The sequence below is a fragment of the Uloborus diversus genome, chromosome 2 (genome assembly GCF_026930045.1).
Source record: "Uloborus diversus isolate 005 chromosome 2, Udiv.v.3.1, whole genome shotgun sequence".
Taxonomy (NCBI): Eukaryota; Metazoa; Arthropoda; class Arachnida; order Araneae; family Uloboridae; genus Uloborus; species Uloborus diversus.
In genome coordinates this window covers 87,567,296-87,582,833 of record NC_072732.1, presented here as the reverse complement: position 1 = coordinate 87,582,833, position 15,538 = coordinate 87,567,296, and positions in this window count along the sequence as shown.

The following is a 15,538-nucleotide window of genomic DNA, read 5'->3' as shown; positions in this document are numbered from 1 at the left end:
TATTTGTTGCAACCAAGATTTAAAGAAAAAATTAATTTCAGTTAAATTAACTTCAAAAAGAGTAATGTAGTTGTACATTGCTATTTTAATGATGTTTACAACAAAAAAAGCAATATTTCAAAACAGGTAAAATCATAAATTAGCAATATTAATTAACCACTAAAATTTAGAATTAAAAAAATTAATTCAATTTTCTTCAAAAGGAGTTATGTGGGAATATTTTGTCATTTTCATTGATGTTCACAACACGCTAAGAAATATTTCAAAGAAGGTGAGACCATCAATTAGTAATATTAGTTACCTCTAAGATTGAGTAAAAAACTGGTAATTAAAATTCAGCAATCTTATTAACTGCAGAATTAACTATAACTCTGTAACTTGGGAGGTAAAGGGTTATAAGTCACAAAAACATTGTTAGCAAGGAGATGATCTTATTGTATTTATTTATTTAATTGTTTTTGTGTTGTTTTGTTTTACTGGATAAACGGTTATAGGATTATTAAATTAAAAAATATACAAAAAATCTTAGTGCTTTATACTCCTCAATACAGCATTAAAAAAATAATAATATCGCACCTAAATCTGAATTAAAACAAAATGGACTCAAGTTCCTTTAATCTTTCAGGTAAATAATTTAACATTGTATTAACATTACATGCGTAAAATCTTTAACCTTTAGTTGTTGAAATAACTTGGAGTTTAAGAAGAAAAAGCTCATTGGTTTTTATCGCTATTTATTTTTATGAAAAATAAATAAATTATTTAAAAAACACCGTTTAGCTCTTAACATTTAATCATAATCTCTGCTCTAAAATAATAAGAATATTACTTTTCTTTTCTCACAACAAGAGCAGATTTATCTCCTTTTCCGTGACCTGTACTTAGTCTAAGGGGAAATATGATAAATACGTTTCCAGAAGGGACACACTGCGGGATTAAGATTGCTTCGAGGAGAAATGCATCCGTTGATTCTCCTGCACAATATGAAAGGATTAGCTCTTCTTTCATTATAGAAGTACAGCGCGCCATGGTTTCTTTTAATTTGTAGGACTTTTTTCCACATCTTAATCAAGAACATAATGACAAACAACTTAAGAAATATCAATCTAAACTTTGATAACTAAATAATGATAGAAATTAAAAGTCACTGAGAGAATTTAATATATACAAAGTACCATAATTTTTTTTTCGGTTGGTGTGCATGAACATTTTTGATTCTTTTTCTTTGCCTAATAGTATATTAACACTAGAAAGACGGCGTTTTCCGTATACCTAGAAAAGACTAGCAGCGGTCACTTTGACCGCCATACTTAAAAGATTGGAAATTTCTTCCTTTCGGGATTTTTAATCATAGAAAAGAATTGTTTCATCATGTCAGAGTTTAACTTAACAATTAAATCGTAATATAGTCTGCAAATAAGTTTCAGACAGCTTTTTTTTTTAAATTTTATGTCGAATCAAATGAAATACACATGCTTAACATAATTTGCATTGAGAAAGAGTAAATTTGTACAAAAAAGATGAAATTTTCTTCGCATGTTATAACTAACAAGTACTATATTCAACCGTGCATGTGTTTGGTTTAAAAAATACCTAAATATCGCAAAATACCGTATATTACTATCTTTTAGAGTATTTTGAAATACTTATGTTATCACTTCACCTGTATATGGGCCATTAACAGTTTTTTTTTTTTCGGCAATCGGAACAAATGCTCGTAGATTTATTAAGATTAGGAAAAAGATTAGTTTGAATCTTTTTCCTGAGGTAGATACTTATTTATATGCAGCGAAATTGATCAGCGAAGGTGACTTGGAGAAAATAGGAGAAATAGGAGTTCTAATTGGAATCCTCCCCCCTTTTTTTTCGGCGTCGGACCTTTTTCCCCTTTTCTTTAACTGCTTTTTATATTTTGAGCATCAGTTTTTATCAGCGAGTTTTCTTCTGATTCTAACTCAGAAGAACAATACTTTTCTGAAAATCTAGTCTCCGAAAAATATTCGCAATAATCTGATGAAAGCAAACTAGTCTCATCGCTAGGAATATATTCCTCTTTAGATAAGTCAGACTGTTACGGTAAGTTTTGCTTATCAATGGTTCTTCTTGACATCATGAAGATAATTATGTGACTGAGTACTTCATTGTCATGGAAGAAAATAAACGTCAATACTTCGAGCAAAGCACATGTTTTGGTGCACAAAAGAATTCCAGAAACCATTTTTGGAATTTACCTGTTTATATCTATTTCTTTTTAGACCAAAATTAATTTCACATGTCCAGTCACGTTCTTTTCAAATTTACCTTTCTCAACTTTGCCTCCCATGCAGATAGCAGAAAACTGAAACCATGCGGCTAGCAGGTGTTTCGCATTTTTCTAACAGTTCAAAGAATTAAGCCTGGCCAGCAGGTGCTACTCAAGCCCAAAAGAGCATTACTCACCCTGACAACTAACAATAGTCCATAGTAAACACAACTGATAAGAGAAAAAGGAAGAAAACGGATGCATAAAGAAAAGTTCATTTAGCGGTCAAACTGACCGTTGTCAGTCTTTCTGGGTATAAATATTTATAGCGACTATAATAATAATCCTAAAGAAAAAATTTTTACTGTTGTAAGATCTTAATAAATAGTTAGGAAAAGTCAATGAAGGAAAAAGAGTTTTAAAACTAAACGATGGATGCATCCGCCTGGCCGATGAATCGGTGCCGATGGTTCAACAATTTTGCCATCGGCGTCGGTGACCGTTGCTAACTTGAAAGAAACATCGGCCCATCGGCCTTAAAAAACATCGAAAAGACGATGGAATTGACCGATATTTTCGAAAAAAAAAGGACCTTTGCTGTTTTACTTTTTAATACAAAGTAAAGGGAGTTATTGTTTTCGTATGAAATTTTTTACTTGAATTTAAGCATGAATTTCTTTTTTAGTCACCCCGGAAAGAATTTTTAATACTGCATTCAGGTACAAACAAGTTAATTATTGCATTGTTTTTTGTGGCTGTATGTACGTATGTATATCTCATAAATAATTTCAAAAATGGTAAGCTGTAGAAGGATAAAATTTAGTACGTGGGGTCTGCGAACCTTTCAGTTGTGCACTTTTCTTTTTGTTTTCAATCGGGTGCTGTAAAAGGTATACTTACCCTTTTTTTTTGCGGCTTTTAATTACTTATTTCAATGCAAAAGTAATACAGCGTCTCAGACTGACGATCATTTGGTGATATATTGACGAATTTGAGACTAACTTGAAAACAAATATGAGATGTCGAAACCGTTTTTTTTTCTTTTTGACATTTTGTTAGAGTCCCGTTGAACCGACGGTAATTTTTCATTTACCAATACTTGTAATATGAGTTACAGTAATGCAGTCTTTTCTGTATCACTTCGGTGGAGTTTGGGGCCCGTCAAAATACATTTTGGTGCCTTCTTTCTCTATCACGGAACTTGTAAAACATTCATCATAAGCATTCATCATAAGCACGGTCCCCTATGATCATTAATGTTTGCGATATTTTAAATCCGCCAATGCACGTCAAAACAAACTGGGGTATAAGTTTTAAAAGGGTTTTTCTGCTCGCTCTAAGGCATGGGTTCTAAAACTGAGGCGGGGGAGGTGCACACCTCCCTGGTGGGCAAAGAAGAGTGTCCTGGGAGGCGTGCTTGTTGTCACATTTGGATATTTTCGACATCCACATGTGACCATCGGCATATGTAGATAGTCGATCGCCTTTTTCAGGTTTTTGGTGTAGTTTTCATCCACATATGAGTGTATCTGAATTTTTAGCATTAGAGAGCACCACATACAAAGTCAAAGCATCGAAGAAGGTACTGAAAGTAATCTGATGTACTGCGTTAATTACAACCTAACCTTCAGAAATTTATCAATCACAAACAATGGCAGCCCTCCCACCAACGTAGCTAGTCTTATGTGCCAATCTCACTCAGGGTCGTCAACCGGGGTGAAAGTTTCTTGACGCCCCTCCCCACCTATACACGCAGAAAAATCAAGTTAGTTATAACATCAGTGCATCATACACGTGAACGTATTTGCATTTTCTACATATTAATAAACCGAACAATCAGAGGGCTATGTATAATACAAATTAAAACACAAGCAGTTAATCTGTTTCTAATATTAGTAAAACATTAATACCCCAAAAACTTTTCGAAAAATGGAAATGTTAAAAATACAAATATCCATCTAGAAAAATGTTATCCCCCCAGATAAAAAACAAACAGTTAAAACTGAATTAGTAACTCACATTGATTCAACTGGGGAAAATCCCCAAATACTCAACATCGAAAATCGCTTACAATTGCGTTTTTGGAACTTTATTTTCAAAACATTACTGTTCCTAATATTACGAAATATGACCTTACAATTGCATTTTAAGACTTGAGTGAAAGAAAATAAGCGTGCAAAAGTCCCTATACCGCCTTTTTTAATATCACAAGTAATGGATTTTTTAAACGACACTTACAAAAAATTTAATTGGAATAGCTCCTAAATGTAAAACATTGCTTAAATTTTATGGACCGTAATATTGAAAAATTTTCCAGTGAAATGCTCCAGATCCTCCTTTCCATAAAATCTTCAAAGTTTGTTAAAAGTTGCGTTTTTTAAACTTCAATTTCGAAAACTTGCAGGTGGGAGAATGAATAGATTTCGGTTTACTTGAAGAAAAAAAAATCAATCAGAACCATTTTCAGAGCCCTTACCCTAACATTAATAAACATGGCCTATAATCGCGTATTTAACTCTTCAATTTCTAGAAATTTCTGCTGAGATCTCGCTATCATTTTTTTCCCTCATAGCATCTGCAAAGAAAGTCTAAAATTGCGTTTTTAAAACTAAAAGTTTCAAAACTTTGACCCCCCACACTTTCCTATCAGATTTTTACTTTCTTCTATATCTAATATATAGAAGAAAGTATTGGATTCGTGCAAATTTTCGAATTTCGAATTTTGACGGATTCGAACGTTTTGAGGTGTGCTGAGTCCATTTCGACTATTTTTGGAAAATGTCTGTCTGTCTGTGTGTATGTGTGTGTGTATGTGTGTGTATGTGTGTGTGTATGTGTGTGTGTGTATGTGTGTGTGTATGTGTGTCACGTCTGTGTGTGACCAGTTTTTTGTGGCCGCTCTACAGCAAAAACTACCGCATGAAATCGAACGAAACTTGGTACACATATGTGCCCCTATGTGAACTTGTGCCCATTGGTTTTTGGCGCGAATCCCTCCAAGGGGGGTGGAGCAATGGGACGTTTTTTGAGTTACGCGTGATTGCTATTCCTCAGAAAGTAACAGGCGGAATCAAACAAAATTTGGTCCATATGTTGCCATTAACAGGAACAGGTGCTGATTCAATTTTGGTGTCAATAACTCAAACGGGGGTTGAGCTATAAAACGTTTTTTGTCGTCAATTGTGACTGCTGTATCTCAAGAAATAATGAACGGAATGAAAGAAAAATTTATCGGCAAGTAGCCCTTAGTGGGTATAAGAGCTGATTTTATTTTGGTGTTAACAGCTAAAAAGGGGGTAGCGCAATCGCCCGTTCTTTTTTTCCATTGTGAGTGCCCTATATCAAGAAGTAATGCTACGTTCTGGTTGAAATTTGGAATATATGTGAATCCCTATGTAAACAGGCTTTGGTTCAATTTTGGCGCCAATCGCGCCAAGAGGTGCTGATTTATTTTTATTATCATTATTTTTTAGCGAATAAAAATAGTTTTATTAATGCAACAATAAGAAAGATAAATCGTAATAGATTGTCGTCTGCGTATTTCTCGTGATTTTAATTGTATTGAAATGATCGGAAAAATTATCTCAATGATTTAAAATTTTTAACTGTTGCCATCTTATATCTGTTAACAAATAAAATATTTGTAATTTATTCAAGCAAGGCTTTTGAAATAACTTTCAATTTTCGCTCTTTGCTTTGCTTTTGCAATAATTCAGACATTGGGATGGTCGTCAAGTTTTTGCATGTGTAATTTCGTTTTTGTTGGGAATATTGCTTCCTCGTCAAGCATGGGGAGGGATCAGAAAAAAAAAGAAAAATATAGAAGAAAGTTTCGTGATGGCCACAACATACTAGTTTTTCTTTGTTCTTTCAATGTACCCTCCTAAACTTTTTTCCGGTTATGTCACTGCAAGCAGAAACAGAATTCCAAGAAATTTCGCGGTAACTAGACAAAGGAGAACTGCCTTGTGTTAGATTCCAAAGTTATATTCTCAGAAATTGTATCTGCTTCAATGATACAAAGGAAACAATTGTTTTGGAGACTGAGAGAGAAGAATATTTTCGTTACCTGGGGGGGGGGGGGGAGATAGAGAATCATTGCAAAGATCCTCTGTTATGCGTGTCTATGACTGTGCATCTGTGATACACAAAATGAGGGGCACCTTGCGGCGCCATTCAGTTTGTGTCCGGGGCGATTACCCTGGGATTTTTTGCCTGGTGCTATTGCCCCGGGCGCAAATTCTTCTATGATTGCTTCTATGATTCTATGATTGCTCTATGATTGCTTCTATGATTGCTCTATGATTGCTTCTATGATTGTTTCTATAATTATATGATTGCTCTATGATTGCTTCTATGATTGCTTCTATGATTGCTCTATGATTGCTCTATGATTCCTTCTATTTTGCTTCTACGATTTCATGAGTTCTAATAATAACACGCTCAAAATAAAGTAATGTATGTGTAGTAGTAATACGTATACATTTTCCGTACAAACTTACTATACTTCCACTTAATAGCCTGCTTCAGTTTCAAATCCCGGTTTTCTGATTGCACTATACTTGTATCGACCAAATATAATTGAAGTGATAGGGGGGGTATTCGTGATACAAGTGGCGTAGCTAGGGTGGGGTGGAGGGGACGGTTCGCCCCGGGAGGCACTTTTTTACGGGTGGCAAATTTACCTTCAATATGTAGGAAAAACAAACTTATTTAACCAAAAAGGATAGTATATTTTTAAGCTATATTTGCAGGCAAAAAAAATCTCTTAGAAATGTAAGTGTTTCGTATCACTACCAGAATAAAATTACTTAGATACCAAACAAGAGTTTTTCTTGATAGTATATAAGTACAATTCCTTGTTTTTCTCTGAGAGGATGGCAGAGGAAAATAATGGAACCGATTTTTTTTCTACTGTAGAGTTAACTCAAGGAGGAAGATAACAATGAAGTTTTCCTAAATTTCGTTATAAGAAAAAGTTAACACTAGATTATAAGTTTCTTGATAACCTCCTATTAAAACAAAAACTTGACTTTTTTGACATCAGGAAAATGTCGGCAAGAGTAAGAAAGGGAGGGGGAAAGATCTTTCAAATTCCTGACAATCTTAGCAATTTATTTCCGTTTGATTCTTTTTTTTTTTTTTAATCATTGGCCATCGGCAATTTGGAGAAAAACAATCGGGCGTCGGCCATCTTTGAACAATCGGCCAACAATCGGCATCAGCCCATCGGCCAAAAAGTGCCATCGGTCGCGAGCCCTAATAAACAACACCAGAAAATTAACTCACAACTCTTTAAATAAAAATTCAAATACAACACTAAAAAAACTTAAATCTAAAACGCTTTATCAGTCTTGTTGCGCTAAACTATTGTTCCTGAATTAAAGTGCTTCGGTACTTCCACTTGCTTTCTGCCTAACGTCAATGGGCTTACATTAACAAAGTTTAAAGGCGAAGATTACTTAGCATCACACACATCTGCTGTATTGAAGTCGAATGGTAACAAAACAAATAAGTGTGATCCGGGGAAACATAAAGAGTCCAAATTTCAGTTCTTGGGAGAAAAGGGAAAGTAATGTCTAAAGAAACTGCGTTCTTGATTAGCCATTAAAGAACATCCATTTATCTTCCCTGGTGTCTTATCTCAACTCTCATATAGAGAAATATATTTGTTTCAAAAGAAATCTTTTGACTTCATGCAACAAAGTCTTCAATCAAAAGTGTTACGTTTCATTAAAAGTATATTTTCACCTTTATTTTTTTTTACGTTATTTTTGCAGAAGGTTTGAAATCGAGTTGTAAAACTAATGTACTGTAAATTTGATAAATTTACAGCAATAATTTGATAAAAGTTGTCAAATTTCACTTGAGGAAGCAAAAACAATTAGTACGTCTAAAAATCGCTTCAAATTTTTGTTATATTTTAACTCAAGTTTTCTTGAACAAACTTATTTTGAAATTAAAAGTGAGTGTATGAAACAACACCTAAAGATTTAACCATTTACAGAGGTTGTTAAAGTACAGATAAAAAAAACATTTTGAAAAGATACACAAAATCACAGAAAACGTACGCACAAATATAATCATAAATAAGAATTACTACTTATAGACGTCTCAATCTCAGTGCTGACACTTTCTTTTAACATTTTTAATTATTTTCGAGAAAGGAGTGAAAGATAATAGAAACATTACTTATTTACTTCACAGAGAAGTTAAGAGCGCTAAATTTCGGAAACGAAAAATTCTTAGTCTTCTGCTTAGGTTAAATAAAGTAACTACGCAATACTACAACTGGATAGTCTTCCTATTATGTCATACGAAGTAGATTTTAAAAATAATAAATACTGATAAGAAGAAATACAAGGTTAATTACGGAAAATGTGTGTAATAGAACCTGTGTCATGTTTGAAACAGCAGAATTTCTTATCAATCTTACAATCTCAGTTTTCTTATGATTCGTCATTCCGATCTTCATAGATAAAATATTACGTTTCTTTTGACGTATAAAAAGCGGTTTCTAATAAATTTCATTTTTTGCATAACGTGGATGATTTTTTTATATAAAAAAATTTGAAAGTCCTTTGTGTATGACTTTATTTTAAATTACCATTAACAATTAAAGGAGGATGCAGTATAAACACTAAAACGCATCCTCTGTGCTTGTGTTTAATGAAAAAGGGTTTTTTGAATTAAATTCGTTTCCCAACACAGGCATTGTATAGCGGTGAGTTATTTTTTAAAATAATTGAGCTAATAAAGGAAACAATTAAATAACTTAAAGGAACAATAAAATAAGTTTAAGATATGGCTTTTAAATTTATTTTAAATATGCATTTGTTCCAATTAAAGTATTACATAATGTACACAAACTATGACTGAACATATCCGATAAACCCGCACATAGCCGAACACTAAAAATTCTACTTCATGTCTGTTTTTTTCAAAAGCTATGCAGTAATTGTAATGTCAAATTTTTATGAAAACAGCATTTATATCCGTAAAAAAGTTACCAACCTTGATACTTGTAAGATTAGATTTTAGATAACATTATGTTGCAGAATAATTAGCATGCTTGTTTTATGGTTATTATCATAAAAATATTCTATGTAATTAAGACAGGCTTCTTCAAATGCACAAAAAAATTAACTATCAATAAGACACATAATATTTACAATTCCATACAAAAGTAGTTCAAAAAATTCGATAAAATTTCTTTAATTACTTTAGTTCTTAGATTCCAAAAATTGTCATTGCTAAAACCTGACCTTAATATTATTATATGAAAACGTATACTGCATTTTTTATTGATTGAAAATAAGCTTCTACACGATTTATTTTAACATAACCTCCCATAAAATTATAAAGTGAACAGACCTTTTAATCATTTTTTGAGCTTCTTTTTTTGAATTGAATACCCATCTCAACAAATCCCACGATTTCCAAAACTTACTTCAATAATAAATCTTCTGTATTGCATACTCTTTGAGACAATCCACTTTTATATTGATTCTACTTATGTAAAACAAAGGCATATGTTAAATCTGCCCTTGCAGCTTTTTCGACTTGCACTTGAAGGATCATTTTGGTGTCGAATAAAAATAACTTAGCCAAATTTTCAGCTCTTTATCTCAAACGACCTTCGAGTTTTTCAAAATAACCTGTGTTTTTGATTTTAATTTTTTTTTTCATAGAAAAATTTAAAATTAATGTATGATAATTTTTTCCTTATTTTTAGCATTAAAATACATGAAAAATAATTATAGTCAGAATTTTAAACGAAAAGCCGACTTTTGGCGAAGGAAATAAAATTTAATTTGTTTTCAATGCTTTAGTGAAAAGTGTCACTCACCAAATTTTGTCGAAAATGTCTTTTATACTCCTCTACGCTCATGATTTTTTTTTCGTATTTTTTGAAAAAATAGAACAATACCAAAAAAAATAAAAAGTGATTTTTTTTGCATAATTTTGAGTTTAAACACATTTAAATATTTTTAATTACAAAACAATTCTTTTGAACTAAGTCGGTAAAAACTGTTCTGCTAGGTAAAAAAAAGAAAATTAAAAAAAAAATATTTCGAAAATACTATCTTACCAAAGAAAAAACATAAAGAAAACTATAAAAACCTGAGAGAGATCCTTCATGAAGTTATTAGGAATGTAAAAAAAATGATTAAAGGGTTTTTAAATAAATATTATTCAATGCTAAATTGTACATAAAGACGATTATATAATTTGTCTACGCTATTTTGAATAATTTTTCAGTCTGGATCCCATATTTCGAATATTAAAGTAACTCTTTTACACAATTTAACATATTTTGTATAACATTTAATACAACATTTTTAATTCTTTATACAAAAAAGTTGACAGAACATTTTTTTACTTACATAACCTTTTGGTACGAAGTAAATAACCTGAAGTTTTTTATTTATATTTTTAGAAAAAGAAAAAAAAAAAAAAACTCCGAAACAAAATTCTACTAAATCTGACAAGAAAAGTTTCTAAGATCTCGTGCATCTTTTCTGCTTGAGCTGAATAGAAACAAAAAAAAAGTAATTTAGGGTAACACAAAGAAGTCCATATTTCAGCTTTTGAAAGAAAAGGGCAAGCGTTGGCTGAAGAAACATTGGTAGGAACCATACAGTAAAGAACATTCCTTCTTCATAATATAAAGAAAAGAATTGTATTGAGTACATTGAATTTTTACAGCCGACATCATGAACTTTTTTAAACAACTGTTTTTACTATGGATTTGTTGTACTTCCTTCCACAAACTTCGAAGCTGTTTTATGATTTTAAGTGTGTTTGTGCAGACAAAAAATGAAATTGTTTTATTACATATTGTTAGTTACTTTGTTATATACTTTACTCTTTCACTTGAAGCATTATCGAGTTAATCAAATTTAAAAACATGATTGTGCGTAGTTGTACAGATCTAGACATTTTCATTTTTTAAAATCCTATCCGAAGCTTCTCGCATATTATTTGATATGTTTTAATTTAATTTGAACAATAGCTTCGAAGAAAAGGTGTAAGGTTTTCTTTTTAATTTATTTTATTTTAGTGAAGCAAATAAATGATGTCAACTTTTACGCTCGCTATATAAAACACATTCATAACTTTTAAAAAATTACTTTTTCAAAGATTCTTCAAACTAAATAAAACTTTAACAAATAAGCATATTCATGTACATGTATTCTTATATCTGTTGTACACAATTTATATTTCAGGTAATGTAAAGGGAGAAAAGATAAGTTTTTCTTGAAACTGAGATATCAAAAGGACACTATGAAGTGCATGCACCAAAAAAGATCATGTGGACAAAGAAATCCAATACCCCATTTTTCTGCGTAGGATAGCAAAAAAATTCACTAACTGATGATTTTATCGTCATCAGAAATCCTAACTAATGACAAAGCGTTATCGACAAGCAGTTTGTTATCAACAGACAAACGTGCAGCAACCGTTATTACAAAGGAGTCTTATCAAAGTTGCCTGGTCCTATTTTACGGTAAATTTTGTTTCTGCATTGCTCACTGTAGCTTACTAGTATGAAAAACTTGTTAATTGCTGTAGAAAGCCCAATATATGTAGATGAATTTAAAAGAACACTGTCGTTGTGTACCGTAATTTGTCCATGTGGTTTAATAAGCCTATAAAAGTATATTACAGCCTTGAAAACAGGATGGCGACACATCAGAGATCTGATTTGGAGAGATTGAAAACATTTGAACAAACTTGTGAAATTATCGTTTTCTTTGTAACCACGATGATTGAAAGCGAAAGATTGGTTGGTTATACTATGTACTGCTATTATACTGTAAATGTCTTATACTGTTACTATTATCACCTCTTTAAAACACCGCAAGCTAAACTGCCGTGTGCAGGTAAAGGGCAGTAACTGCAAATTTTTCATTTTTCATATTTTAGCATTTTTGTCATCTATTGTACTTTATCTTCATTCTATAAATTATATTCCGCTGAAAAAAAAGAAGCGAAAAGAAGTCTAATTCCAACATTTCCCTATTGTTAGCATTGAATCCAACACGCATTTCTTCAAATTTCTCGCAAACTCATTTCTGCAGATACTGACGTTTACCTGCACACGGCAGTAAAAACCACGATGTTTTACCGAAATTTTAGAGTCTTCAAAATGTTAGCAACCGTTTTTAATTCCAGTAATAAGAATCTTGTAATATGCACGACTACGGGTTCTGTTACATGTCACGAATGCCGCCCCAGCAGAAGGCCATCCATTTCCAGAGGGCAGACAGTATCACTTTGGCTTTTAGAGTGTAAGTAGGAAAACACAACCGGACTGAAAATTTTCTAAAAGTTGATCTCCCCCCCCCCTCCAAAAAATGCATAATACAGTCGGCGCTCATTATAACGATCACTTATTATAAAGACCAATCCATTATAACGATCAGTGGTAAAAGCCCCAACTTTGTTCCAATGAACTCTGTGTTAATTCGCTTCCGGTATAACGACCGTTCTGCATCATCTGATCCAATACAGCGAACACTACTCCTGGTGTTTTTTACAATGATACTAATGACCTTTATCACCGTTTACGGACTGGAAGAAGGTGAAGATTATGAAGTGAGTATCCTTACAGCTTTGCATCTTTCTAAAACAACATGAAATTCAGAAAAGACCATCAAGATTTGCCTCCACCATGTTGATTTTAAAAAGCAAAGGAAAAATACTTAAATGATTTGTCAGGCAATTCAAGATGAAAATTTCGACGAAGAAGATGAAATGCTGTAAAAAATATTTCTAAAAAAAATGAAAATCATAGAAGTCAAACTTTGACTGTTATGCTAAAATCAATTATAATTTGAATGTGTCAAACACGTGTCTGTCAAAAAATGAAGTACCTCTCGATATTGTGCAAAAAAGACAAATTAATGTATCATGATCAGATGAAGAAGAAGAAATTGAGACTGAAGTTACCAGTATGAAAAATCTTTCAAATGCTCGAGACTTTTAAGTGTTTCTTTTAAAAGCAAGAAAAACACTATTTATCATCTATAACTGAAATGGAAAATTACGTTTTGCAAAAATCACATGTGCTAAAAAGGAAAGCCAACTGTTTCTGATTTTATCTTTAGAAAATAAATGGTTTGTAAGCAAGCACTGTAATACAGTTTTTCCTATATTTGCTACTTAGAAATATTTTGTCATAATATTTTTCACCCATAATTTAAAAAAAATTCCCATGATAAAAAATAATTTGGGCATTTTACTGCAATCTTTAAAAAGTGCCTGTTGTATTGAAACAACAGAACATGCATGATGCATGTGTATATTTTAAAAAAATTCTACCTCTTATAATGACCACTCATTATAAAGACCTTTTTCTCTGGCACTGAGATGGTAGTTATATCGAGCATCGACTGTACATGTATTTCTAAAAAAGGTAACATGTGTCAGTGTTCAAAAATGTTTTCAAATGTGTGGTCAAAAGAGTTTAAAGTATTTGCTGAATTAAATAAGTGTTCCGAAAAATGTTTTGGAAAAATCCATATTCAAAAAGTGTTCAAAACGTGTTAAAAATTTGTTTGAAGACTTTCAGTGTGGTCTCCATTTTTACACTAAAACAAAAAAATGCTCCATCATTTCGCCCCATTGTCCTATGGATAAGTTTCACTGGTATATGACTAAAGATTAAGCGACTAAACGATATTACCAAAGCATCTGAAATTGATTCTGCAGTGAACACAAAATAAGCGCATATAACATTACAAAACAAAAGTCAAATATTATTAAAATTATGTGTCGTAATCAGGTAAACTTATTTAAAAATGTTTATTGAAAGGTATGAAAATCTCATGCAATGTAAAACTTTCCTTTAGATGTATTTTTCTTTGTGTTTTTAATTTAAAACAAATCAGTTAATAGTTAACTGATAAATTATTCGCACTCTCATTTTTACCTCCTACGAAAATAATTAATAAGAGAAGCGAAATAATAAAAGAAACGAATTTGAAAGACAGCAACACATTTTAATTAATTTAACATAAAAGACATTAAATGTGAACAAAAGGTAAAAGGAGCTCAAAATAGCAATAGAAAATAGCAAGGGTTTTTACTTCAGTTTTCATATTTGATTGAAGCTAACAGTCACCTCATATTTATTTTTGAATTAGTATTTATAATCCGACTAAAATAGCTTCAAGACAATTGAAACGTTAAAGAAAGTTTCTTATTTAAAATAATTTAGCACAAAACGAAAATATTTTGTGATTCATTTTTTAAATAAGTATTAATGGCCCATACATGTGTGCTGTTTATTTGTGCATGATTAACTTACACTAGATGTAAAAACTCATTCATAACAATGACAATTTAAAGAGTTATTCATACATTATGCAATAAATAAAAGTACCTTTTGCAATTGAGTCATCATAAATTGAAGAATGTGTTTTCTTCATCAGCATTCAAGTTCTTCCGGATTACTGTCGAATTAAGCATTCACGAATTCTTCAATGAATGTGAGAGACTCTAAACGTAAAAACTGCGTTGTTTATACAATGGAAAATGCGTATCTCTTATGCATTATTAATAGCTGTCAGAAATTTAACGCATTACCTCATTAGAACGTTTACTCAGGAGCAGCAAACAAACGTGTAGATAACAAACAAAAATAAGGTTAATTTTCACAACTATCTATAACTTGAGCTATGTCATGACTCCCAAAAACCGTTATCACTTCTTTAATCTAAAGCTTAATTACGTGTCCATTTATGGTGATTGATAAAAATCTAAAATTGTACTGCAATTATAAAAACTTGAATGCTTATGAAATTTAAATGAAATATCAATTTTACTCAATCCAGAGGAGACGTACTTGGAGTAACTATAACACAGTTGGCGGTCTGTGTGGAACTTAGTTCGATATTGGTTTGTGTTACCTTTGCAGAAGAGAATTTCAATTCAAATGAGAAACGTCAGTTTTGAACTTAAAGGGAATCCAACTTTTTTGAGAAGGATACTCTACCCAGTTACAAAGGAAGCAAGGATTGCTGCAAAAGAAGGTGAGCTTTTATTTGTTATTTGTGAAATATTTCAGTTATTTTTAGTGTGTCTTTATCTATTTTCAAAAATCTTCTATCAGAATTATTTCTAACATATTGCATTTGTTACTCTACATTTTTTAAAATAAATGATCTTACAGTACATCTATTAGTGAAGCAGGTATTTTTGATGTAAATGCTTTTGAAATGTGAAAAAAAAATAAAATGTATCAATTAAAACTTTTGCTTGAAAATGAATTAATATGAGCTGCAGTCT